Source organism: Neofelis nebulosa, chromosome 12 (genome assembly GCF_028018385.1).
Source record: "Neofelis nebulosa isolate mNeoNeb1 chromosome 12, mNeoNeb1.pri, whole genome shotgun sequence".
NCBI lineage: Eukaryota > Metazoa > Chordata > Mammalia > Carnivora > Felidae > Neofelis > Neofelis nebulosa.
In genome coordinates, this window is record NC_080793.1 from 55,684,824 (window position 1) to 55,696,828 (window position 12,005).

Here is a 12,005-nt window from a genome sequence, read left to right on the forward strand (position 1 = left end):
TTTGCCCAGTATTGGTGATATTGGCTCTCATCGTTGATTAAGTTGGTGTCTACTAAGTTTCTCTATCCTAAAGTTATCATTTTCTCCTTTGTAATTAAGGAATTTGTGGAAAGATACTTCGAAACTATAAATAGCTGGGTTCTCATCAAACTTTCACCGATCTATTGATAATTTTCTAACCCCCTCACTCACCATATCTTTGTTGATTGGCATTGTACTGTAAGGAAGGGGTTTTTCCTCCACCAAATAAATACATACGTTTATTTAGTAAGACAGTAAAGCCTTGGTTTGGGAGCATAATTCATTCCAGAAACATGCTTGTAATCCAAAGCACTCGGATATCAAAATGAATTTCAAGACCCATTGGCTCAGTTGTGATCATGTGACCGTCAGCGTCACACACTACTTGAATGGCAAGACATTGCTCGTTTATCAAGTTAAAATCGCTTAGAAACGTTTGCTCGTCTTGCAGAACACGCACAGAACAAGTTACCCGCAATCCAAGGTTTTATTTCATATGTGGGTAAATATGGCCTTCAGTAGGTTTTGAACGTTCATGTGACAACTTAATGTGCTATCACTTACGCGCTATGCTTTTAGTATGGGAGCGTAACATACGTGCACCTTCGCATCCAATGGTATCGGCAGCAACTGAAACATACATTCTTCATCGGCAAAGCTAAAATGGTACTTTCTCCCCCCACGTGGTGACCATGTCTGCCTCACTCAGCATTTCACTTATCAATATAGAAATCTCCACCCATGCGTCTTACCCACAATAACACATTTCACTCAGCCCATGTTGAAACAGCTGCAAGATGGCCCTCAGTTTAATCCAGTCTATATTAAAGTCAGTGTGAATTGTGGATGTATAAATATAAGCAACATCTTTACTGCCCCTTCAAATATTTTGTTTTTGTAAGGGTTCTTCTATTTTTAAGACTTCAAGTCAATTACCAAGATTTTAGGGGAGAGAGATATAATGTGAACTCATCTGATAATAAATGCAGAACATAAACTTCTTTTTTAGTCAACTCACCTGCACTTTTATGGTAGTTTTCACTTTTCATGTAGCAGTGGAAAAAATAGAGTATTATACACATTTGTTCAGAAGAAGTGTCACCAGATTGAATGATTTGCTTCAAATTCCATTTACCTTTTGTTCTCATGTCCGCAATCTGTTGTTTAAAACTTTAGAAGCATATAAAACACTTTTTAAAAGATTCCGCATGTGATTTTTTTTTGAAGTTTATTTATTCTTGAGAGTGAGAAATTAGGAGGGGCAGGGAGAGAGAGGAAGGGAGAGGACCCCAAGTGGGTTCCATAGTGTCAGTGCAGACCCCAGTGTGGGGCTTGAACTCCAAAACCCTGAGATAATGATCTGAGAAATCAAGAGTCAGATGCTTACCCGACTGAGCCACCCAGGCACCCCTACATGTGGTGTTTAAAGACATTTCTTCAGAGTTACATTTCTTTGATGTCAGGATTCATGTATTTAAAGTAAGAAAACAAAGTTAAGGCAAAAAAAAAAGCTCATTCAAAATATGAAGGTAATATAGCGCCTATCAATTTATGAGGATTAAATGAGACATTTGTAAAACATATAGCTCAGTGCTTGACATTCAGCACATGACGTGTTAGCTGTTTACGATTACTTTCATTCTTAGTAATTTCAACAGTTCTCACTCAATGTCTTAAAAAAAAAAACAACCCGAAAGGTAATTTTTATAGTTAACATAAAAAGGAACTAATATAAATAACTATCGCAGGGAGTCGTTGAAAGTATGTGGAGTTCTGGTGTTAGTTTGTCTACCCCATTAATCCCAAAGACTTTTAATTCTGGTTGGACACACGTTCGGTAACAAGTAGGCCCGTTTCTTTGCTAACACGTCTTTGAAAGGGGGGGCATAAACCATGGTGTTGCTCTCTCGTGAAACAGTATCTAAAATGGTCTAGCCAGAAAGGATTAACAGACACGAGAGGCTTTGGTGAACATGTTGAGTGGGAGGATGAAGGAAAAGGTTCAGGAGGCGTGGAGGTCAAAGAATCTGAAGAGGTGAGAGAAGGAGCAGCGTATTGTCATGGATGGCAGGAGGCGATGCTTACCAACGGTGCCATGTAAGAACCTTACCCAAAATGAGACGCAATTTTTGTAATATGCAGCTGTGCGCTAACTCCCTTGGAAGTGACTGGCCCAAATTAAATACTCTAGGGCTCCCGAGCCTCAGTTTCCACAACTGTCAACTGGAGAAAAAGAACTGTTTACGGAGTTGTCGTCAAGACTAGGCACCTGGTCCCCATCAGGCAGGGGACTCAGAAACATTCCTTTCAGCCACCCACGGAAAGTGAATAACCTAGATGGGTTTTCTGACTCACTGCATTTCCTGCCACGGCTGATGTCTTAGCTCCGCGAACAGACACGTTTTGGTTTGTTTGTTGGTGCAGTTGTTGCTTGCCCTGGCTGAAAGCGCTTTGTATGGGAAGCAGTGGCTTGTGTCCAGGGAAGAAATTAGGAGGGGTCAACGGTGGCACGAGGTGGGAAGCTGGATGAATAGCGTGCAAGATTTGGTGGTGGTTTGGCAGCAACCCCTACAAACGAGGAAAATTCCATTGTCGGAAAGATCTTTGGAAGACTAAAAGATTCTTTGCGGGCTTCTTTGGAACAGCAGAATGGGAAGAAAAAGAGGTGAAAAGGTAGGGAGAGTTGTGTGATACAGGAAATGTCCTAGAATTGCTGGAGGCCAGGATCCAAGGCAGTAAAGAAGGCGATCAAGGGAGAAGAGCAGAGACGGGAATCTCTCAGAGAACACAGTTTTAGTGCCCGAAGTCAACATTTTCCATTTTAACTACTCAAGCTGGTCGTTGTGGCATTCTAGCGAACAATAGGTATTTTAGGGTTAAAGGCACTTTATCTGAATATCCACATTTGCTAAATATCCTTTTCCATGTGAGGCACAGTACTTTAGTCTGAACTTGGCAAATGGAGCCAAATCTCACTTGTCAGATTAAATTGTTTAACGTCAACCTTTTCTATGGCATGAAATGTATTTTACAAAACACATTTTTATCTGATTTTTTGGTAAGATTTTCTATGAAATCAAAATTTAAAAGAATTTGCCTAGGGGCACCTGAGTGGCTCAGTAAGTTGAGCGTCTGACTTGATTTCGGTTCAGGTCACGATCCCAGGCTCATGGGATCGAGCCCCGCATTGGGCTCTGCACTGAGCGGGGAGCCTGCTTAAGATTCTCTCTCTTCTTCTCTCTCTCTCTCTCTCTCCCCGCCTCTTCCCTTCTCCCTGGCAAAAAACAAAAATGCCTATCGTGGAAAACATATTGTCTAGTTTGTAAGACTTTTTGATCCCCCCCCCCCTTTTTTTAAAATTAGAATAAGAGATATGCTAAGGAAAGCTCAGATCTGTCTTGGGAGCCAGAAGTACTCGGTTTGGGTCCCTGGGCTGTTATTAATTAGCTGTGAACTTGGGAATGCTCTCTCCCTTTTAAAATAAGGGTGATGACTACTGTGTTGAAGACCTTTTCAGATTTGTTAGTGGAAGATCTCGTGTCTGTTCCACCTCACTGCGGACCCACAGGCAAATGTGATAATCATACTGACATTGGGAGTAAGCCAGCTAGACTGCTTTCTCTTTGCTATCTCCTGATCATCTAGAACATGCCTTTTTTTTTTTTTTAACAATGTTTGGGGTAAAACAATTATTCTCTAGGTAGTCTTGTTTTTAAGTGAATTTACAACCGTAATAGACAGTATCAAATATCTGAAGTACATTGTGCAGAGTCAGAGGCGACAGGCACATACAACCACACTCAATTGTTCGCTCCTACCCCTTCTCCATACTCTGTTCAAATGCCTTAGGGAAATTGGGGGATTTCATTTGAATGAATTAGAAATGGGCACATTGGCCTGTCTACTAATTTATAGCTGTTCCAAAGATAGGATTTTAAAGCAGATGCTTTGTTTTGATTCTGTCTTTACAATAAATATTACTAAATGTAAAAGTCAGAATTCCAGGCATTAAATATTTCATCGTGTCTTCCTTCCCAATTGATTTTTCAACAAAGGGTATAGAATATCAATGTTAAATCACAGGGGTCCTCAAACTGTCCATGCTTAGAGATGCTCATTTATAGGTATACACTCAGCATTATGTCATTTCTGCTTTGCTACATTATACTGTTTTCTAGAACTATCTGCATTCTGTTAAATCTATTTAACACTATGATTTCAAAATAACTACTTAAATAAATGAAGCAACCACATTCTTCTTCTTTTGCTTTTGACCATGATTTTTCTCCCAGTATTAATCTTTTCTCCTTCTGCACAATTTCTTAACTAATGTTGTGTAATGTAGAATGAACTAGCCGAGAAAGTCAAGGACTTGGGTTCTGTTTGGACTGTTTTATATCTTTAAGCAAATAAATTAAGCTCTTGCTGCCAGCCCTCTTATCTCCAAAATGGTGTGGATGGAATAAGATGATATGTATGGCTCCTCCTCTGACATCCTACGATTTTATTAGTCTTTGGCCATGGGCAAATTGAGCAGAGTTTCATACTCAATAAGGCAATTGAATCAATATGAAAGGCAATCTGGATAATTTATCTCCATGTTGTCTTTATTCTTAATAGCATGGTGGAAATTCTTTTCCTTTCGGTTTAGCTGGATAATTGCTTGAATTCGAGCCAGGACTATTTCACAGCAGAATTTCAAATTTCAATTTCCACATTATCTCATTGTCCTCCTACTCTGTTGACTGCTAATCCTGGTCTGAGGTCTTCTTTCTTTTTGAATTTGACAGTGTTTTGAATCCATGAACTCCTATAGAATTGGCAACAACCTTAAAAATGAATGTGCCCATTCCATTGTGAAGTTGGCTTGGTTTTTATTGCATGTTAAATGTGAGCACTCAGTCCATTTATGGGACTCATGGAGGATTCTATGACTGCTTTTAAACCAGCTGTTTCTTTTTCTCCATCTCTTTTTAAAACCATTGGAGAATTGCTTGGAATATCAATTTTATTTCCGAGCAATTCCTGGCATGGGATAACATTGAAATAGAGCATGCATTCAACTTTCCCAGATGAGAGGGAATAACAATGAATAATAAGACTTTGATACTGCTGTGAATAATTTTTTTTATTGTGGTAAACTCTATATAGCATAAAATCTACCACTTTAACCATTTTCAGGAGTGCTCTTCTGTGGCATTAAGTACATTCACGTTGTTGTGCAACCACCATCGCCATATATCCCCCGAACTTTTTCATCTTCTCAAACTAAACTCGGTACCCATTGAACAATAACTTCCTATCTCTCCCTTCTCCCAACCCCTGGAAACCATTTTATTTTCTGTCTCTATGAATTTGACTACTTTAGGTCTCTTAGGTAAGTGAAATCCTATAGCATTTGCCCTTTTTGGAGTGGCTTATTTCACTTAATATAACGTCTTCTAGGTTCATCCATGTGTTAGCATGTGTCAGAATTTTATTTTTTATTTTTATCATTTTTTAATGTTTATTTATTTATTTTTGAGAGAGATAGACAAGAGTGTGAGTGGGGAAGGGGAGAAAGAGAGGGAGACACGGAATCGAAAGCAGTCTCTAGGCTCTGAGCTATCAGCACAGAGCCTGATGTTGGGCTCGAACTCACAAATCGCAAGATCATGACCTAAGTAGATGTTGGACGCTTAACTGACTGAGCTACTCAGGTGCCCCTAGAATTTTTTTTTTAAGTCTGAATAATATTCCATTGAATGGATATACCACATTTTGTTTATCCATTTCTTTGTTCATGGATTTTGGGGTTGTTTCTCCCTTTTATTATTGTAGATAATTCTGCTATGAATATTGATGTACATACATTTGTTTGAGTCCCTGCTTTCAATTCTTCTGGGTATATACCCAGAAATGGAATTGCTGGATTACATGGTAATTCTGATTTAAATTTTTGAGGAACTGCCATATTGTTTTCCACAAAAGCTGTACCATTACATTCCCACCAGCAATGCACAAGCTCAGGGTTATATTAATTGTTTCTTCCTTTCCTCTTACCTTTTCTCTTCTCTTTTTCTCCCTTACCTCCCTCTCTCCCAGCTGAAGCTTACTACTTACCACTGACTTTAGGAAACTGAGGTACTGCTTTTTAGCAGAACTCAACAATAAATTATTAATGAAGATAGGAAGGTAGGGTGAACCCCAGATTTTGAGGGAGCAGTGGACCCATTCCAGGTGGCAATTATTGTTTTCATGTGCCCAGGAACTTAGCTAAATCTCAGACTATATCATTAGTGTAGACCCAGAGACAAGAACAAGTTGTAAGGCACTTTATTAAGGCTATTAGATAATTTATTTTACAACCCCACTCTTTAAGTGAGAGTTATGTGCCAAATGCCTTTTGAAATCTGGTATCGATACATTTTGGAATATCAGTTATTCTCTATATACTATCTCCTTGTTCTCTCAGCAAATGGCGGCACTTAACTTCATAAGGATAGCAAATTCTCTGAAAGCAGGGACCATAGGGAGCAATTCATTATCATCTGTTTCAGAAAAACAATCATTTCATCTTATCAGAAGTCTTAAATGATCTTAGGATGTTGGACTCAGAGGGGACTTCAGAGACATCTAGTTCAACCCACTCATTTTAAAAATGTAAAAACTGAGGGGCGCCCGGGGGGCTCGGTCAGTTAAGCATCCGACTTCGGCTCAGGTCATGATCTCACGGTCCGTGAGTTCGAGCCCCACGTCGGGCTCTGGGCTGACAGCTCAGAGCCTGCAGCCTGCTTCGGATTCTGTGTCTCCCTCTCCCTCTGCCCCTCCTTGCTCACTCTCTGTCTCTCTCTGCCTCTCAAAAAATGAATAAATGTTGACAAGAAAAATTTTTTTAAGTAAAAATTGAGACCCAGAATGAGTCTAGTGATAACAGCTCAAACTTAAGACTCTTTACCCTGAGACCACAGTTGTTTTTTTTTTTTTTTTAATTTTTTTTTTCAACATTTTTTATTTATTTTTGGGACAGAGAGAGACAGAGCATGAACGGGGTGGGGGGGGGCAGAGAGAGAGGGAGACACAGAATCGGAAACAGGCTCCAGGCTCCGAGCCATCAGCCCAGAGCCTGACGCGGGGCTCGAACTCACGGACCGCGAGATCGTGACCTGGCTGAAGTCGGACGCTTAACCGACTGCGCCACCCAGGCGCCCCCACAGTTGTTTTTTAATGCCAAAAAATATTTAAGTTGAATTCCTAAGAATCCTGATATCAATATCCCTTCTCTTAATGCTATCAATTCATGACATCTACAATGTACAGTTCAGTGCAAACGCCAGTGTCCTCTTTCTATAAAGGTGTTGAGTGGAGAAACCAAAGTGGAGAATGAGCTGGTGGCAGCAGCACATGCAGAAATGTGTGTGATTTCCCTGAAAATTATATCAGTGTTAATTTCACCGGCTATTTTATGTTGATGAAGCTGCATCAGGGGAACTTTTGTGCTGAAACGCTGGAGGTACAAATGTAGTGATGACTCTGGACTTTCCATTCCCTGGGAACTGCAGCGGATGCCAGCCTGCGGACACAAGCTGGGTCATGGGGTCAAATATCTAGAAGATTTGGGGGGAAACTGAAGTGGGATGAGGATACGAATAGTTTTAGAGTGAGTGATTGAGATAATTAAGTTGATGAGGGTTCTCAGGTTAAATTGCTTCTTTAAATGTGATCGATTTCAAGGGTTAAACAAGCCAGCAATAATGAGCTTTTGCCTATGGGTTGTGCCTTTCATTCTTGCTTATTTGGGGGAAGCACGATACCCTATTCAATGACTATATTGAATTAGCAATAGCTAGAGCAAGTGGAGAAAGGAAGTGCTTATCTAACTGAAAATTTAAAATAAGAGGGAAATACATTATTGAAAATATTGACAGCTTAATTTAAAAGTCTGTAAGTGATTATAATAAAGCTAGTAATTTTCCATTCAAATTCAGTCTGCTCAAGACATAGACATTACTAGTGTTTGTTCAGCAATACTAAAGGGAATCACAGAAACCCAGAAAGAATGCTGGGTATCTCTAACAACACTAGCTTCAAATGCTATCCAGATTCGTTGTTAGATGGGGAATATTTTAAATAAAATGCAGGGCATTTGCCTGATACTACTGATAAAAAAAAAGGTAAATCAAATACATTTCTGCAATCATTTAATCAAAAATAACTGTCTCAAGACAGACCACTGTTTATGGTTTATCTTTCCATTTTTCTTTTTCTTCTTGGTTACAGACCTAGGCCTCAGAGCTATCTCCATATGTAAGTTTTTTCAATTATGAAGGAGGACTGGCAGTATTCAACAAATGGTTTTCTCATAAGGGTAATAATGTATGAGTGGACAAATTTTAAATCCTAATAAAGGATGCTAAAACCACAACAAAACAGTCAAGATTATAACCTATTTTGCTATCCAGAAAGCATCAACCTTCTAAATCTCATTCTTTGAGGGCATTTTTTGTTTGTTGGTTCTTATTTTTATTCTTTTCTATTGTTGTTTTCTGTGTGATTGTTTTTCCCAGCTTTTACTACCATTAATCTGAGAGATTTAGCCTGGATTAATTTTTGCTAATAACAAAAGGAGGGTTACAGATACACTGAGCCTCGTCTCATTTGCCCACACACTGTTGGCATTTATTGTAATGATCGCCACGTTGCAAATTTCTCTTGGTTCTCCTGAGATTTAAATGTCACTAAATATCTTATGTTTTGAATTAGTCTGGTGATATTATTGATAATAGCCAGAGGGCAAACTTCAGTTATTGAATATAAAAACATGTTTCAATTTTATATTTTCCCCCAGTTTCGTTGAGTTATGATTGGCAAAGAAAAATTCTATATATTTGTACAGTAGAATTTTCTTTAAAGATGTACAATGTGAGGTTTTAACATACATAAACATCGTGAAGTGAGTCTCACCCTCAAATTAACCCCCCCATCACCTCACAGGTACCTTTATGTGTGTGTGTGGTGTGAGCACTTACAATTTCCTCTCTTTGCAAATTTCAGGTATACCATGCAGTATGAACTATAGTCACCATGTTGGAGATTAGATCTCCAGGACTTATCCTTCTTGTAAATGACAGTGTCAGTTTTATATTTTATATAATTCACATATTCAGGCTTGATTCATGTGCCTATGCTGAAAGTAGTTTTTTTGGTTAACACTGTCAACAGGAACAAGCCGTCTGTCTACTAACTCAACTCCATGTGGAAGTAAATAATTACACGCCTGTGAAAGTAGGAACCATGGACTATTTGGTTGACTCTATTAAATATTAAGGGTGAACTTAAAACAATCTAGAATTATCCATATATATACATCTATCTATCAATCTATCTATCTATAGATAGATATGCCTATATATCTATATATGTAGATTTTTTTTTGCAAAAATGCTCAGAAAGGGTCAGCAACCACAGAAATGTGAACATGTCAATGCATTTGCTTCCTATTATCTTATATACACACTCAATAACATTACAGTTCAATAAATACCTCAGCTTGTAAAGCCAAAATGATTTTTCATTTCTGTATCCATAGCCAAAGTTACTAGACATAGTAAGACTTTCTTTCAAAATTTCTACCATGGGCTCTTCTAACACAGTGCCTCCAGACAATTGCTGAAAATGGCTGTAGCTTTTTAAAATTATATAACAAAGAAAAAATAATCATTTTCCTCCAGTATGCTTTAAAAAGTTCCACAAAAACTTTGATATGGGCAGAGGCGAAGTAAAATACCCCCCCCCTTTTTTTTTCCTTTTTGCTGCATATTACTTTTCCTTGGCACTCTCTTATCTGGACTTGGCTAGAATTCTTGAACTTTCTTAACTGCAAAATCTGAATCTCTAAACTGCTTATTCATTCTCCTGGAATTTTTGTTTTTAATATTGTATTTTAATTTTACCATAAACTTATTTTACCTGCTCTGAACAAATGCGACACATTCTTATTGTATAATTTTATTTGGTGCCGTACCCCTAGTATACCGTATGCCTTATTCTCTAACATTTTTGTCAGAGTTTTGTGTTTCCTCTGACAGCATATCTGTGCTCACTGCATAGGGAGAGTACCGGCTCCCTAAAAATGAGCTGTTTAGAAAGTAAAAGAGAATCTGTTTCTCTTTTCCAAAGCCCCTGAAGACCTTACAGAGGCGTGTATCACTAAGAGCTGTTTTAAAATTTTTGTGAATGCTTATTTACTTTTGAGAGACAGAGAGCAACAGAGAATGAGCAGGGGAGGGGCAGAGAAAGAGGGAGACACAGAATCTGAAGCAGGCTCCAGGCTCTGAGCAGTCAACACAAAGCCTGATGTGGGGCTCAAACCCACGACGATCAGGTAAGATCATGACCTGAGCTGAAGTCGGATGCTTAAGCAGAGGTGCCCCAGAGCTGTCTTAAATTCCTTGAGGACCTTGCTCAACCTCATATCATTTATTCTCTTCCGCAAGTGGAAAGTCATCTAGGAGTGCTCCAAGGGGCAGCTGAAATGTTTATCGTAGCAAGATGGGATGATATGCTCTTAATTCATAGATAGTGTGCCTTGGCAAGGAGGACTTTTTTTTCTTTTGGTATTTTTCTTCACTGTAAATATACTTAATACCAAATGTGGATCTTAGGAGGGAATGTGGTAAGTCCGTATCATGTCTCTTATTTGGAGTCAGAGCTCTCCACGTCTTTAAAGTGAAAGAAAAGTAGCATGTAAGTATTTACCGTCAAGATAGGACATCTTTTTAGCACCGCTGTAAATTCGATCATGTGTTCATCCAGCCGTTCCATCGGCACGTATTGGGTTCCCAGTATGCATTGGACTCTGTCACAGGTCTGGTGATGGAGAGTTATTTAAGACATTATTCTTGTCCTTGAAACTCTTCTTGACAACTTGAAAAGATAGGCATGCAAAGTACAATGTAGTGTGCCCAAAAATGGTCTACAAAAGTTGTCACGAGAGCATATTTCTGTCCACATATTTTTGTGAAGTGCTGTGCAATCTCCGGTCTGAAGACGATGATTGATGATCTTTTAAATCATTTATTTCCAAGCTCAGCTGAAGCCAGACAGATGTGGGGGTTTGGGCATTAGGTCTGTGGTCCTGGGTGCTTGTTAGACAGTCGATGTCCTTATTTCTATTCATGCTTGTGGCCATCACAGTTACCAGCCTTATGTTGACATTGGCTGGCATTCTGGCTCTGTGGCCCTTAGGCAAACCCCAAATTGGTTAGCCTTACTTTCAGGGTTTGAGATGATCACAAAGGTGATGATCAGTCACTGCAGAAGCCATTGTGGAAACAGCCAGAAATGCCTGCTTTCCCCTATCGCTCTGTCTACAATGCTCGCTTCTCTTGCCACAATTTCATTAAGGCAATCGCTGCGCCTGAACTTGGCATCACTGTTCTTCTCGCACGGGCTCACACTGAGCAAGTACTTCTTCCTGAGGTTCTTCAAGGAGGTGGTAGAGGTTTTCTAGATATTCAGACCTGCAGGTTGGGTTAACCTTGTGTGTTTCAGAGAAAAGCAGCGTCAAAGAAAACCTGAGTTTTCTCTAAGACAAATGTCTCCGGAACTTTTTAAAAATCGAGCCATTTGGGGCACCTGGGTGGCTCAGTCGATTGAGCATCTGACTTCGGAGGTCATGATCTCAGGGTCCGTGAGTTCAAGCCCCACATCGGGCTTGCTGCTATCAGCCTGTCTGTGCAGAGCCCCCTTCGGATCCTCTGTCTCCCTCTCTGCCCCTCCCCTGCTTGCACTCTCCGGAAATAAATAAATATTTTTTAAAAATCGAGCCACTTAACAGCAAACAAGTAGAACTGTGACTGCTGGCTCCTTCGCCTAGGAGGCTGAATTGTGACTGAAATACATTCACTTCGTTCTGCAGAAGGATAAGAATGATCAAATTTGATCTCATCTTCAAATTGTGTCAAGAAGATGGCTTAAAAAAATTCTGTCCTCACCTTTAACCC